Here is a 14,767-nt window from a genome sequence, read left to right on the forward strand (position 1 = left end):
CGCTGCCTGGAAAGAAGGTGAGAAACTTTAGGGCAAATCTCTCCCCCGCAAGAACTCCTGCGGGGCGGCCTCGTGGAGGGTGAAGAAGGCCAGCAGAAAAAAGCAGAGCAAGGAGATGCTGGAGGCTGCTCAGGGCCCCGTCCCCAAGCCAGAGCCATTTCTCTTCCTGTCCTTGATCCGCTCATCCGGGGGACTGAATGATACCGCATCTATGCAGCAATTTACAGCCTGCAGATCATTTTCGTATAGGTTTTCTAGGCTCAGGAATTATTTTCAATTTGCAAACAGGAAGACTGAGGCTAAAAGAAGTAAAGGGATTTATTTGAACCCGATTTCTCATAAGCTGAGTGCTCTGCTCACTATATTAGATTTTATTTGTGTCTTCCACGAAAAATCCCAGCGTTCTCGCGTCAGCCTCCCAACCCCCGATGGCGTGCACATGCTCACACTCAAGTACACATGCGCACACACACACACACTCTCAGTGTCTGCCCCCCGAGTCATTCTGGCCACAGTCTAGGCACAGCCCTGCCTGTGTGGGAGGCCCCAAAAAAGGGAGGGGAGCAGAAGCACCAGGGACTGACATCCCACTTCACCATCTTGGGTGTCCAGGTGGAAACGCACCTTCGGTGTCTGCACAGGTCAGTGGCTCTAGGGAAGGGTTTCTGGGCTCTACAGCTGATTGACAGCTCAGGTGTGTATAGTGGGAAGAGGGGGGTCAGTCCAGGAGGTGCACTCAGTACCCTTCTGCACCTGGGGCCAGCACAGGGGCCCCTGAAGGATGATGGGTTCTGACACTGGCCCTCAGCCTCAGCCCACCTTCCATGATGGTGCAGCTGCCTATGGAGATAAGAGTCAAGGGTTGGAGCTGAGCAGCCAGAGCAGAGGGCCCGGGAGGGAGAGCAGATCCCCAAGTGCCACCCTCCCCAACTCTGCTGCCTTTCCCATAAAATGCTTAGGAGACTTAGGGTCCCAAGGAACTAAGAAGTGCTGCTCTTGGCCCAGCGGCCAGGAGAGACCCAATGAATCTACGTGGGCTCAAGAACCCCAGGCCTCTTCCGTCCCGCTTCCACTCTGCTCAACAGCGCAGTGTAACACTAAGTCTAGTGGGAACTCCCCACCCAACCCTTCCACAATAATGGGGCTCTGTCTCCTATTTGCTTGTGACCTTGGGCAAGTCTTTTCTCCTTCCTGGGCCTCAGTTTACTCTTCTGTCAAAGGGGACAGCTGGATTCAATGAGCTTTCAGGTACCTCCCAGTTCTGTCATTTGGAGTCCCCAAAGGACCAGGACACAGAAGTGTGACAAGAGAGAAGATGGGGTAGCTTAGGGCTGGGGAGCAGCTGGGGAGGTGAAGAGGGTTGCAGATTTCTCAGGGTGCTGGGGCTGCAGTCTCCATCAGCTTTGTAGCCTCCTGGGTTCCAACCCCTGCTGTGGACAGGAGCCAGAGGATCCCCATGACCTGCAGAATGGGGTGCGGGGGTGATATGCAGTGGGAAGGCAAGGCTCAGGGATTCAGACTCTTTCTCCCCGACCCTGAGGTAAGGGTGTTCCAGGGGACAAGAACAGGACCCTTCTCTTTGTCAGTACTTGGAGTCAGGCCCTGCCAAATCAAGGCCCTGGCTGTCATACATAGTCCATCAGCCCCATTCATCAATTCTACATTTACCCATTCATTCATTCACTCATTCATTCATTCATTCATCATCTTAATTCATTCACTTGTTGATGCTTGCTATATAAAATAAGGACTTTCTGTTAAAGCATTATCTTAATTTTGTGATGTCTTAAACTCCTTTCCTCCCGAAGGCTCCATGAACCTTCCCACCCCAAATCTATTCTCATGCTGATTAATGGCCAAGAGTGCCTCTTGGCTGACATGTCCCTGTTCATCACAAATTCCTGGCTCGTTACTCTGGAACCATCTGCCCAAAGCCTCTGGAAGACCGGGTCGGAAAGTCAGGAACCCTTGCGAGGAACATGCAGCAGCTACTAGCCTGCACGGCTCTTCACAGCCAGCCTCTTCCCAGCTTCTCTGGTTGAAGAAAGGAAGAAGGGGTTTTCTCCTCCAGCTGCTAACAATTTTCCGAAGCCTGATTTCTCTCCAACTTAGCCTAATGTCTCTCAGGCCTGGATTGCAGAGAGGACTCGAAACCAACATCCCGCCTTTATGAAGTCACAAGATGATGCTTTAAAACCAGCAAATACTTTTCAACCAGGAATTTCGCACATACAATCATGTCCAGAGGGATGCAAGGCCCAGCTGTGTCTACATGGAACGAAAAGGGGAAACATCTGGATGAAAGCCAGAAAAGTCCTGCCAGTCTGCCAGATGTGGCCCACATCTGGACATCTGAAAAGTGATCTGCTCGGTTGCTTGGCAGTCAAGAAGCAAATGGTCAACCCACATCATCCTGCCAACCAGGACACAGCAGAGTCTGTGTGTAAAAATTACCTAGATCACTGAAGGTTCCAAAAGGTATTTTGGTTTCAGTCATGCCCATCCTTAAAGACCCAAATCAAGTTAATATAAAGGCCAATGTGTGGGCCTCGATCACCGTATGGTGGTCGTGCTGATGGCACTGAGGCCAGCCTGCCTGGGGTTGAGTCCTATCTCCATTGCTTACTAGCAAGCTGCCCAGTCTCTCTGTGCTTCACGTTTCTCACCCTTAAAAGGAATAATAATGGTAACTCTCTCATAAAGCAGGTATGAGGATGAAGTGAGATAATACCTATAAAGCTCTAAGTCCAGTGCCTGGCAGGTAGTAAACATTCAAAATATGTTGGCCATTATTATAATCATCGTTTTCATCAGAGTGATCACCCTGCAGAACTCTCTCAGCAAAGAACATGAGAAATCCTCCAGGACGGTGCAAAGGCCACTGCAGTGGGGGAAAAACACGGACTCCTTCCCAAACATCCCAGGAATATCAGTTCGCCACAACCATCCCAACCTGAGCGCCATTTAAACGGCCTCCCCCAGAGACAAGAAGATCAGCACATTCTCCTTCATGACAGGAGTGGCTTCCAGCTGGCAGTCACGTTTTCTCTATTAACGAGGTTTGGCAAAGGACCATCGTCCAGGTGCCAGTATGTATGTAGGATGCCTCGGGCAGATGGCTGGGCGGGAATGAGTCTTCCCTACCACACCCCCTCTCCCACCAAGACATCAGCTGGGGAGAGCACAGAGGTGTACTGCAGGCACAACCCATGGGACATTCTCCTCCTGACCCTGGAATGACCACTCTCCTGGATCATGTCTCCTGAGCCCCAGAGGTCATCTGGGTCCCTCTTCTACTTCCACTGGGGGACCTAGGCGAGCCATTGCTTATCATCCATCACCTCTGCTCCGGGAAGGAGGTACCAGGGGCGGGGATGGAGACTCTGGTGAGCTCTACGAGGACAAAGACTGAGGTTTTCCCACTTCTGCTTGCCCAGTGCCTGGCACAGATTGGAGCTGCTCAGGCAGACACTTGTGAAATGGGGGATTAAAGAGAAGGCTTTTTCTGGTAGAAGAGGTTTAAGTCAGGACATTACTCCCTGGTTCCAAGGAGCATGCCCTGGATGGCATCTGCTGGCATCTAAATCCATGTCAATCCTTCCCATTTCCCCTCCACCTCCTCGTTCCCAATGGCCAAGCTCACTGCATACAGCGAGACTCAAATCTGCCACCCGACGGCCCTTTCCAAATTGCCCGGGCTCCCAGTCTGGTTCCTTCAGAGGAAGGAACAAAGGGAGGAAGTGAGACGCCAGAATCACGGGCATGCCAGGGGGTTCTGCACACCTAGTGGGGTCTCTCCCCTGAGTCCAAGGAGAAACATACCCAGAGCCCACGCTTCAGTAACACCCCCCAGGGACTGGTCCCAGGACCCTGTACCAGGCTTCTCCCTTCCAGGTTTTGGCAGAGACACAGCTTCTGCTGGCCCACATGCCAGCAAGTGCGACAAGGTCTGGAGGTGTAATATAAACAGCCCCTGCTGCCCATCAGCTCCTCCTTTCCCTTGGCTTTGGTTCCAAACCTTCCCCTTCCTCATCCTCAGGGTAAACCTGCCGTCAGGGGCTCTGCGGGGCTCCACGTGCCTCTTTACCAGCTGTGACCTTGGGCAGGTGACTCAACCTCTCTAGCCTCAGGTCCTTCAATTGCAAAGCGTAATAAGAAGAACACCTACCGCCAGGGTTGCTGTGGGGATCACATCCACTAACATACGTAAGGCATTTAGCACAGGGCCTGGCACCCGGCACGTGTTCTGTATTTGCTAGTGCTGTTGTTCATGATGATGATGACCTGGGGCAGGTCAGCAGGGTCAGGCTTGATGTCAGGGAGGATGCGGAGGAGAGCACTTGGGCAATGAAAGGCAGTTGCATTTCACCTCTGCACTGGGAAGGGAAGTGTTAGGTTTGCTGCCTGCATTGTTCAACCCCCTTCCCTGGGGCTGTTGGACCCTTCCCACACACTCAAGGAGGCCAGCCTGGCTACATGGCATGCCAGCCTGGGAGTCTGAGATTCAGGCTCTGCCACCAACATGCTATGTGATGCTGGGCAACTCACCCGCCCTCTCTGAAGTAACTTCCCAATGTGCAGAGGCCTCTCGCAGCTCTGACCTCTTAGGAAGTTAAATTGTTTTCCATAGTCCAAGCCCCACAGTGGGGCTCCCACCTGAGTCCACATCCCAGGCAGACAGGTTCTGACTCTCACGGTTGAGGTCAGACTCCGAGATGCAGAGGTGAGGCACCCAGTCCCAGCCCCAGCCCAGAAGCCTCAAGTATCCCTCCTGGGAGCCACTGAGACATGCCAGAGCTAAACTCGGTTGACAGTACTGCCCTTCACCCCTGGCCTGGCCAGCAGAGGAATTTACATTCTTTTGAAAACCATCACATAAATGGTTTCTTGACAAAAAATGCTTATTGAATGAATGAATGAATGAATACCAGGAACAATGCAGAGTACTGGGTAAAACAGGGGCTTGCTTCATTCAAATCAAAATCTGACCCCAACTTGGCCTCTTATAGCTGTGTGGCCTTGAGCAAGCCTCTTCACTTCTCTGAACATTGGTTTCCCTAAATATTAAATGGGGATAACAATCCACATGCCAGGAGATGGTTGCAAGGTTGGGATAGTACATGTAAGTGCTTACTACCTAGCACACAGTAGGTACTCAACAAATGGCAGCTATTATTATTGCTATTGTTATTACCAGCCTGCTGTTCCCATTGTAAGCCCATCAGCCTTGTCTGGTGCCCATTTCCAAAGAGCTTTGACTACCACACAGCCATATTAATTGCAGCCCTCCTACTCATGTACCTTCTAGCTGGTGAGGAGCAAGAGAGGTCGTCTGGTCTCTGGGTGGCCAGGCAGGCAGTGAGCTCGCTGGGGGAAGCTCTGCCACCTTCCCTGGACCAGTCCCAGCAGTGTCCATGCCTCTAGCCTTTGTCGAGCAGTGGAGCATGAGCCACACTGTCTGCCCGTGAAATGCGACTTTTGGAAAACATGCATATTTGTGAGCTGGTGCATGTTTCTATTTCGGGCTGACACTGTTCTCTTTATTTATTTTCCCTGGGCTTTGCGTTTGGAACCCAGCTTGGAAGGGTGTTTTGACAGACTTTGACACCGCTTCCAGCTCCTCTGGCAGGAGACATGCTAGGGTGGGGGAGGGTGGGCAGGTGGAGGAGGATTTCAAATGACAAGCCCTCTCCCTCAGCTAGGACTGACGGACAATTGGCTACCTCTGCCTCACTCTCCCAGCGTTCGATTTCTCCGTATTGGATGGGGGGAGAAGTATAGGAGAGGTTCAGGTGGGGAAACAATTTCAAAGAGGGGGAAGGGAACTAAGGAGGCCAATCGTTGAGCTTCCAATCAAAATAATGCTAACATCATCACCAACACCAATAATGTCATTATCGCCATTGCTGTCACCACCACCACCATTTCTGGGTGCCTACTTTTATGACTGACGGTGGGCTGGCTGATGGCCCTCAGGAAAACCACCTTATCTTTCAGCATCTCACTTTGCTCATCTATAAAGGCGATTTTTGCCATACCCAGCTCATGGGGCTGTAAGAAGTGGCTGCTCAACCAAATGGTAGCAATGACTATCTCCCCTCCCAGCTTCAGATCCTGGCCAGCTGCACACAGACAGCCTACTTGGCCAAGTCTTAGCAACTAGGGGCTGATGGCCAAGCCCCTACTCCCAGGCGGGGCCTCTAAAGCTGTTCTCAGCTAGTCCTTTCTCTGTGTCATTTACAACCAGCCCAGTGTCTGCCTTAAGGGAAGAAGGGTCTTAACTCAGACAACTCCAACTTGCCTTGAATAACCAGGCGAGTGGAAGGGGAGAAGAGGAGACAAGGGGAACGTGTCTATAGTATCAGAGAAAGGGGATTAACCCATAATTCCAAGATTCTGAGGGTCAGGAGATCCAGGTTTTAGTCCCTACTCTTCTATTTATTCGTTCATTCATTTATTCATTCACCAAGCATGCACCAGCAGAACCAGTGGTTCATGCAGAGGATATACTGACAGTAGAATCAATGCCTGTCCCTGTGAAGATGGCACTTCAGCGATGTGACCTCTAGAAAATCACTTGACATCTCTGGTTTTATAAAGGAAGTCATCTGAACATTCCTAGCTCAGGGCACAGGATGACTGCACCCGTGGCGGGTGCTCTGAGGAAGGGGCTAGGTACCATAACCTCTAGGGTTAGAACCACAATTTTCCATCCCACGCACACTAAAATAAAGAGACTCATGAGAGTCAATGTCCCACATTATTAGGGCCAAAGAGGGACCCTCGAAGGTCACCTCAACCAGCCCTGTCTTTGCACAGATGGGACACCTGAGGCTCAGAGAAGGGAAGTGATTTGCCCAAGGGACACACTGGGAGTCTGTGGCCAAACTGAGACTAGCAACCAGGTCTCCCCACTTCCACTCCAGTGCTCCTTCCATCACATCATGCTGGGATACTTCCTCTTTCAATACAGTTTCTGGATTTTAAGAGCAACTGCAGGAGAGGTGTCAAAGCGCAAGCCAGGGCATGGGTACCAGATCCTTCAAAATCCCCGGGGTGTTGGGAAACCAGGGAATCCTGATCCCTTGGAGAGACTGTGGGGGATCTGGGGCACCTGGCCCTGGAGATTTTCCAGGGGAGGGGGTAGAAGCTTCTCATGAGGGGGGATCAGACTTCCAAAGAGAGAAGAGTGGGGGGTGGTATCTGCCAGGAGAATGCAGTCAGCTCCCCCAAGTGTCAGCTGTGCCAGCATCCGAGTAGACTGACTGGGTTAGACCCAAGCTGTGGGAAAATTAGGGAAAGAGTGAAGGCAGCTGGGAAGGTGGGACTGAGAAAGACAAAAAAGGGGGGGGGGTGCAAGATAGACATGGGGGAGGGGAACAGAGCAGGGAAACAAAGAGACAGAAAGTGCAAACAAAGAATGTTGCAGAGAGAGAGCGGTGTGGACCTTGGTTGTAGAAGATTTGTCTAGAGTAAGGTCTGAGGAAGGGGAGCAGGACTTGGGGTGGTGAGCTGAGCAAAATGGACTCTGAGCCTAAAAAACCAAGATTCTGTAAGGCTGGGCTTCTGCCCGCAACTTCCACTGGGCCACAGACTCCTCCCCCGCATGTAGCGTATGTCCTGGTTCCTGCCCAGGTCTGCACTGGGGTGCGGGGGAGTGTTCGCTCTTCAACGCTGCTTTCCCGGAAGTGTGTGTGTGTGCTTGGGAGCCTGAGTGGCTCTGAGTCACTGGGCATCGGGGTGAGCACGGGGCGGTGAGCTCTGGAGTCTGGGGCTTAGTCAGGTGCCCAGAGATAGCAGGACCTGGAGTGAAGACGCTGCCCGGATTGCTGGTATGGGAAGATCTGTTGTCCACGTGCGCATGGGTCTTCCCTCTGTGTGTGGATCGTGTGGACGGTGGGTGTATGTATATTTGCGTGAGTGGACTATGAATCTGCGTGGGGATGGTTTGCAGGTGGTCTGTAGATCTGTGCGAGTGTGCGCGTGGACTGTAGGTCTGTGTGCGTGGGTCGGTGGGCACGCGCGGGGTGCTGTGAGTCTCCAAGGCGGCCTCGAGGCGCTGTCCGCGGTGCTGACCCGGGGCGTGGACGGGAGGGGACCTGCGCCCAGCCCCAGGAGGGAGCGTGGGAAGCTGGCGCAGGCTGTGGAGCAGAGATGGGCGGGGAAAGGAAGCCTTCAAGGAGGCGCATTCCTAGCCCAGCTGCGGGCTCCCGTTGGGAGTTGGGAAAAGTTTTCCCAGCGGCGGGGTTGTCTCACGGGACTCGGAGCCGCTCGCGACAGGAATCTTCCCCTGACCCTCAGCGCCGCCACTGCCCGGCTGCCCATCCCACCTCCACCCTCACTGGCGTTCTCGGCAGAGCCTGGGGACGCTCTCGCGCTCGGCTTCTATCGCCCGCTCGGTCTGCCCCAGAGCTCCCGCGCGCCCAGCTGGACTTGCAGCCAGGTTAATTTGGCCCCAGGACTCAGGAAACGTCCCGCCGAGAGCACGAGTGCGCTAAGGTAGGGAGTAGATGCAGAGGAGGTCATCAACCTTTTCCCGTCCCCTCCCTCTTGGCCAAGAGTCCGATCTCAGACGGCTTCAGACTGACGCTCAACTTTTATGGAATCAGTCATCCACCCGCGGGGACCAGCAGGGGGCCGGAGGTCTGAAGCCTCCCCGGAGGTGGTAAGCCTTGCCGTTTGTGGACATCCAACTGGCTGGTGCAGACCAAGGGTCCTCGGGCCCCACGGGGAGTTGGTGTGGAGCTGGGGCTCGGCCACGGGGGGCAAGCTCTGGGCTCTGCCCCCCACCAGCCAGCTTTCCTGGGGGGTCGGAAGCCCGCATCCTGGGATAACTGGACAGCGGGAGAACTTCACATACAGCCCCGCGCAGGCCGGGGTGGGGGCGGCCAGAAGGACTTGCCCCCCTCCTCCGAGCAATGCATCCCCCAGCCCCGACCCGGATGGCGCCCAGCGGTTGTCGCACTCACCTCAGCTGGCCAAGTTGAGCTGGCTGAGCCGCGGGCGCGGAAGGGAGGCGCGCCGGAGGGGCCGGGGACTGCCGCCAAAGGGACCTGTCGCCTCGAGAGAGTCGCAGAGAGAAGCTCTTCCGAGCTGCAGGAGGCCGAGATTCCCCGCTCCGCTGCAGAGAGCACAGACCGCGCACAGCCTAGCGCAGATCCCGGTCCCCAGCGCGCAATCCAGAGCACTTGGCGCCGCCGCCGCCTTTTATTAGCCGCCAGCCTTTGTTTGGGTCCTGGCTCCTACCACGGGGGTTGGGGGTGTCCGGGGCAGGCTCTGGAGCCGTGCCGCCCTCCCCAGCCACTGGCGCCTCCGGCCTCCGCGCTGCCAGGTCCCGCGTCAATGGCCAGCGAGAGCCGGCGCTCCGCCGCGCGCTGCTGTCTCTGGATCCCGCCGCCAGGCGCCGCCGTGGCCGCCGGTCCCCCTGCGGGAGCCGCGCGGTGGTACAACCGGGCTTCCAGCGCCCGCGGGAGGGGGCTTCGAGCGGCGCAGCGACCTCTGGGGGTCAGTTCCCGCCTCTACAAACAGCCCAGGCCGGGCCCTCTGCCCTGCCCTGCCCTGCCCTGCCCTGCCCTGCCCCCGAGTTTCCCACGTCTCTCCCTGCCTGCGCCCCTCTCCCGGTCCGCCCAGCCTTGGCAGGTCACCAGCCTCCTGGACTTTCGAGGGCATCCCCGGCTCTCCTCCGGAGGGAGCTGCCAAGCTCAGGCTGCTGGCGCCATCCCTTCTCCCTCCTCCTTTCACCTCTCTGGCGCCAGAGCCCAGAGCGATGCCAGCCCCTGGGACGGCGCATCGCTCCAGCTGTCGCACACGGTCTGCCTGATACCCCTGGCCGGAAGGCCACAAGGAGAAGGGGCTGGGGAGCCAAGGCCAGTGCCTGGTCCATTTCTCTCAACCAGGGCTCAGAGGGCATCGGTATTGGTGTCACCCAAGGAAAGCTAAGGGGGAGGCCTCAAAAGGGGACCAGCCGCCAGCTCCCAGCTGCAGGATTGAGAGATTTTACTTATGGGAGCCAGGAAGAAGGGAGGCCACTGCCACTGTTGTGTGAGGGGTGAGCCGGATGTTTACCATACATCCTCAGAGTGTGTGCTGAGAGAAGAACGGGGAAGAGAGAGAGATGAAACACAAGCCCTTCCTTCAGGAAGTTCCCAGGTTATGGGAGAATAAGAACACGGGAGAGCCTCAAATGAAACACCAAGCCTCATACACACAGGAGCTCAACCCATGTCCGTTTCCCCAGCCCTTCTTTCTAATAGAGGAAAACTGAGTTGGAGGCATCTCCAGCTTCCAGGTGCTGAGTGGAGCTCCTGCTCTGTTTCTCACTTGCCGCTTCTGCTCTGTCTCTGTGGTGTGAAATCCTTGGGAGCTGTAGCCACTGGCTGGCTGCCAACTGGACACATTGGTATTTATAACCCTGGATGCCCTGAGAGCTTATCTGTGTAGAAGCAAATGGCCCGAGCCAATGTCCCTACCCTGGCACTCACTCCCCATGTGCTCAGGATTGTCAGGGGAGCCACTGCCAGGCTGACAAAGCCTATCAGAGGACTCCCAGCAGCTCCATCCGGCCTCAAAGACATTAAGATTGCGGGCAGCTCTTGGCGTGAATGGTGCCACCCCTAGCTGCAAAGGGAGAGCAAGAGACAGGAGACCTCTCCAGAGAAGTGGAGAGTGTGCGTGTTGTTGCCCCAAGATCAGAGGCCAAATCTGACATGCGAGTACAGAGGAACAGAACAAGCACCGCCCTGCAAACTCCCAGTCCCTCCTGCTACATCCCAGAGGGAAGCAGAGAACGTGGAACCATGGGAGAGGATGGGAGGAAGGAGAACAGGGAAAGACTTGTTTTTAAGGGAGCAACGGGGGAGACACAAAGTGCGTTCCCAAGCTCAGCTGAGAGCCAAAGGTTTTTCTTGCTGGGTGAATGGCTGACTCTTCAGTTAGTTTGAAGGCTGCTTCCAGGAGCCTTCTCAAAGTTCACCAAGGCTCCTGCACTGTGCCTCTCAGTCTGACAAATCCATAGAGAATGCCATTGGTGTGCCCTGTGGCACTGTGTCACCTCAGCCCACGCCTGGAGACATGGCCCCCACTCCCCTGGTAACTATTTTTAGTGGATTTGGGTCCTAGCTTCATGCTGCCTAGCTGGCCATAGCCGGGGCCACCATGGCTACACCCCCCTCAGAGCCCTCCCTGGCCTCCTGGGACCTCCAGATGATCTTCAGTGGGAGCTGGGCTTGCTCTGCCCTTGGTTGGGGATCTTCTGGGAACAGAGGGTACAGGGGCAGAGGCCCAGTGGAGTGGGGGAGGAGGTGGCAAGTGTGGTACCCAGGAACACTGGAAGGATGCAATTTTCCCAGGCCATCAGCGGGGTTTTAAAAATGCAAATGGAACCGGGTCTTTGAAATATGCCTGCCATAAAGGAGAACCGGTGCTGGCAGCAGGAGCCAGCGCGGGTGTGGAAAGTCATGAGAATCCTCCTCCTGGGGCCTCATCCTCAGACTTCCTTCCCTTCACTCCCAGCTCTGCCTGCAGGACGCCTGTTTACAGGGGCCTGGGAATACCAGACTCAGAGATCCCTGCGCAACCTCTGGGCACTTCCCTGAAGCTTTCTTTACCTCTAGGTGGTAATTAAAGATGACTCCAGTGGCCAAAAGATCCGCCCAACTAAAAGGCTGCAGAGAAGAGCTTCTACATCCTGCCTGGCCCCCACTCCAGTGCTGTCTGGTGGAAGATCTTCCCGGGTCTGATTTAAATGCCTCTTGCTGCCGATGAGTGGCTTCCCTTATAATCTGTCTTCACTACTAATTGAAAAGCCTTCTTTTGTAAGGTGTTTGAGCTATAAAGGGCTGCTTTGTCCTTAGCTTTCATCCTTTTATTTCTATTTTCTCTCCAACTATGTCTGAAGCAGGGACTCTGAGCCCAGCCTCTGATTCCACCACTCCCAGGCCATATTTCTGTTCCCTCCCTTCCCAGCTATGTGACATTGGAAAAGTCACTTCACCTTGCTGAGCCCCGTCATCTTGTTTATAAAATGAGGATGGTAAAAGTACCTATCTCATAGTAGTGGTTATAAAGGGTTTGTTAAATGAGAGAATCTCAGGGCAAAAACAGCATTTAGCACAGTACATGGCACAAACCGAGCTCTAAATAAATATTAGCTTATTGTTATTACCTGCTGGGCAAGAGATGACCTAGAGGTGACCATAACATCTCTTACTTCTTCGCCCCACCCCTAGTGAGGAGGACTATGTATAAATCAAGTCCTCTCACCAGATGGTTGGGCAGCTGAGGGGAAGAGTGTATGGGGAGGGTTGAGGGTGTTTATCTCTAAAAATGCGATAGATTAAGACAGTTTCTCCATTGTCCCAGCGTCAGGGAACTGAGTAATTACATTTATGAGTAATTCTTTCTTCAGTCTGCCAACACACTGACTTTGGCCCCAAGCTGCAATCTCACCTTCTCCAGGAAGCCACTGGGTAGAGGCAAGTGAATCGGGGTGTGCTGGAAAGAGCTCTAGATTCAGGAAGCTGAGCATCATTTTTCTATGTGCCCTTGATTAGCTGTGTGACCTTGGGCAAGTCACTTCACTTCCTGAGACTCAGTTTCCTCAACTGCAAAATGGAGTAATAATGACCTCTGACTATAAAATATCTGCAATTATCTTTTAGGCTGAGATGGGGCACAGATTTATAGGTAACAGTTTGATAATTAGTCTTATATATATAGTTATATACAGTTAGAGAGATGCATGAAAGACAGAATTATCGATTCCTGTTTCCATGACTTTCAGGGTTGATTGCATTTCATGTGAAATAATGGATGCAAAAAAGCTCGGGAAACTTGCCCAAGTTCATGGTGAGTGAATTTCCAACTCAAGGTCATGTAGCAAGTTAGTGGAACAGCTTGGGTTGGACCCAGGCCTCCCAGGTTTCAGTCCTGAGTTTCTCCCAAGACACCATCTTTCCTCTCCCCAACCCCCTCCTCCCTGGAGCTCTGCACAGGAGGTGAATATGAGTTTATGAGGGAAGAGGATAGAGGAGCAAATAATTCAAGAGAAGAGAGAGAGGTCTGAAGACGGAAGGGCCAGACTGGGATGGGGACGCTGCAGACAGGGCCTGGGGGAGGCTGGACAGATGGCAGCCCTCCACTCCTGCCTCCTCCAGAATTCTGCAGCCAGGCTGAGCTCTCCTTTCCCAGCCTTGCCTGCCTTCTCCAAGGGAGCAGGCAGCCTGCGCCAGAGTGAATACAATCCAAGTTATTAATTGCCTGCAACAATTAGCCCCAGTGCCTGGGCCTGCAGACACCCCGGCTCTGAAAGAGGGAGCCAATTACAGCTTCATCAGTATTCACGCTGCTGCATAATCCTTTCCCAACACGACAGTCCCTTCATCCCCATCCATGTTTCTAGGGGGCCTTTGCTCTGACCCCAACATCTGTAGAAGACCAAGTATGGCTGAGGCCTTCAAGAGTTAAAGTTAATGAAGGGTTAGACCTCAAGGGGCATTGGACATAGCAGGACCAAAGCACTGGCAGGGAAGAGCAGGACCCTGCCGAAGATCTGGGCAGGGTGGCACTAGCCAAAAACTGTTCCATTGTGTGGGAGAGAATATAACCTCCAGGTTGAGGATTTTAAGTAGCTTCCCTAAGGGTCTAATTGTTAGGACTGACTTGACAGGGAGAGGTCAGAAATACCCCCAAAGTTCTGGTTTTAATCTCAGCTCAGTCACATACTAGCTTTGTGGCTTTGGGAAAATTCCTTCATGTCTCTGAGTTCATTTCCTTACCTATAAATTGGGGACAGTGGCCACGCCTCCCCAAAGAGGGAGATGCTGTGCAGAAGCACATAGCAGCACAGTAAGTAGCACAAAGTGAGCTGGAAATAGATGGTAGCTATTGTGTTCAATATGGAAAGAGCCCTGGAAGGAGATTCCATGCTGCCTGCAGGTCCCCTTTCCCTTGGCAGGGGAGTGGAAGTGTGGGGCATGGGGAATGAGGTAGGTGGGGAGTCAGGGGACCTGGATGCTGACCCCAAGTTCACTCTAACTTACACTGTGGTCTTGGTGCCCTTCTGGCTCTGGCCTCTTGTTCCGACCTGACAAATGAGGGCGCGAGTCTAGAAGAGCCCTAGAGCCCCTCTAACTGTGATCTTCCAGGAGAGTATGAGCAGAGGGATAAGTTTAGAATGAGTAGGAGGCCATGGGGAACATGGAATCACCAATTTTTCAAGGATGTGAATGGCAGCAGTTGTAAATGTGATGGAATTGTCAAAAGAACATGAAATCAGTTATACGAATAGTTAAGTCTAGAGTTATGTTGGTTCTGCATCATCCAAAGAAACCAATATCTTTTATCAAGATAGGAAATAAAGATCATCACCTGGTGCAGAACTCCTGGGAGAAGCTGGGTAGAAGTCCTCAGCACAGTCCTCGTTGGTGGTGTGCTTCAGGACCATGGACAGTGGCTGATGCCGGCCTCCAAACACCTGGGCCACGGTTGAGGCAAAGGCAGACAGACGAGAGATGCGGACTTGGCCACCGAATCGGATCCCTGGACGGGGTATGACACTCGGTGTGAGCAATGCCGAGGTTCAAGAATAACTCAGTAACAACTGGTGGGGGTTTCTGAGTGCCCAGTGGGGCTGCCCAAGCATTAGAGGGTAGGACCACACATAGGTCCTGTCTCCCAGCCCCTCCTCAGGAATTCCTAAGGCTCCTGGTGCACCTGCCTGTGTGTGAGCTCTTCCGTGACTCAGCACAGAATCCCAACCCCATCTCCT

General features: G+C 53.8%; 1 protein-coding gene across 2 annotated transcripts in view; it reads right to left on the reverse strand.

Moving 5' to 3' along the window:
• The window catches only part of DISP3 (dispatched RND transporter family member 3), a 51,684-nt gene extending 42,529 nt beyond the window's left edge, over positions 1-9,155 (reverse strand). For both annotated transcript variants that reach the window (XM_004425581.3, XM_087446828.1), the window contains exon 1: positions 8,970-9,155. The gene's annotated coding sequence lies outside the window, so the exon portion shown is untranslated. The remainder of the gene's footprint in view (positions 1-8,969) is intronic.
• Between the last annotated feature and the right edge of the window lie 5,612 nt (positions 9,156-14,767).

Source organism: Ceratotherium simum, chromosome 22 (assembly GCF_057802395.1).
Source record: "Ceratotherium simum simum isolate JZ-2026a chromosome 22, ASM5780239v1, whole genome shotgun sequence".
NCBI lineage: Eukaryota > Metazoa > Chordata > Mammalia > Perissodactyla > Rhinocerotidae > Ceratotherium > Ceratotherium simum.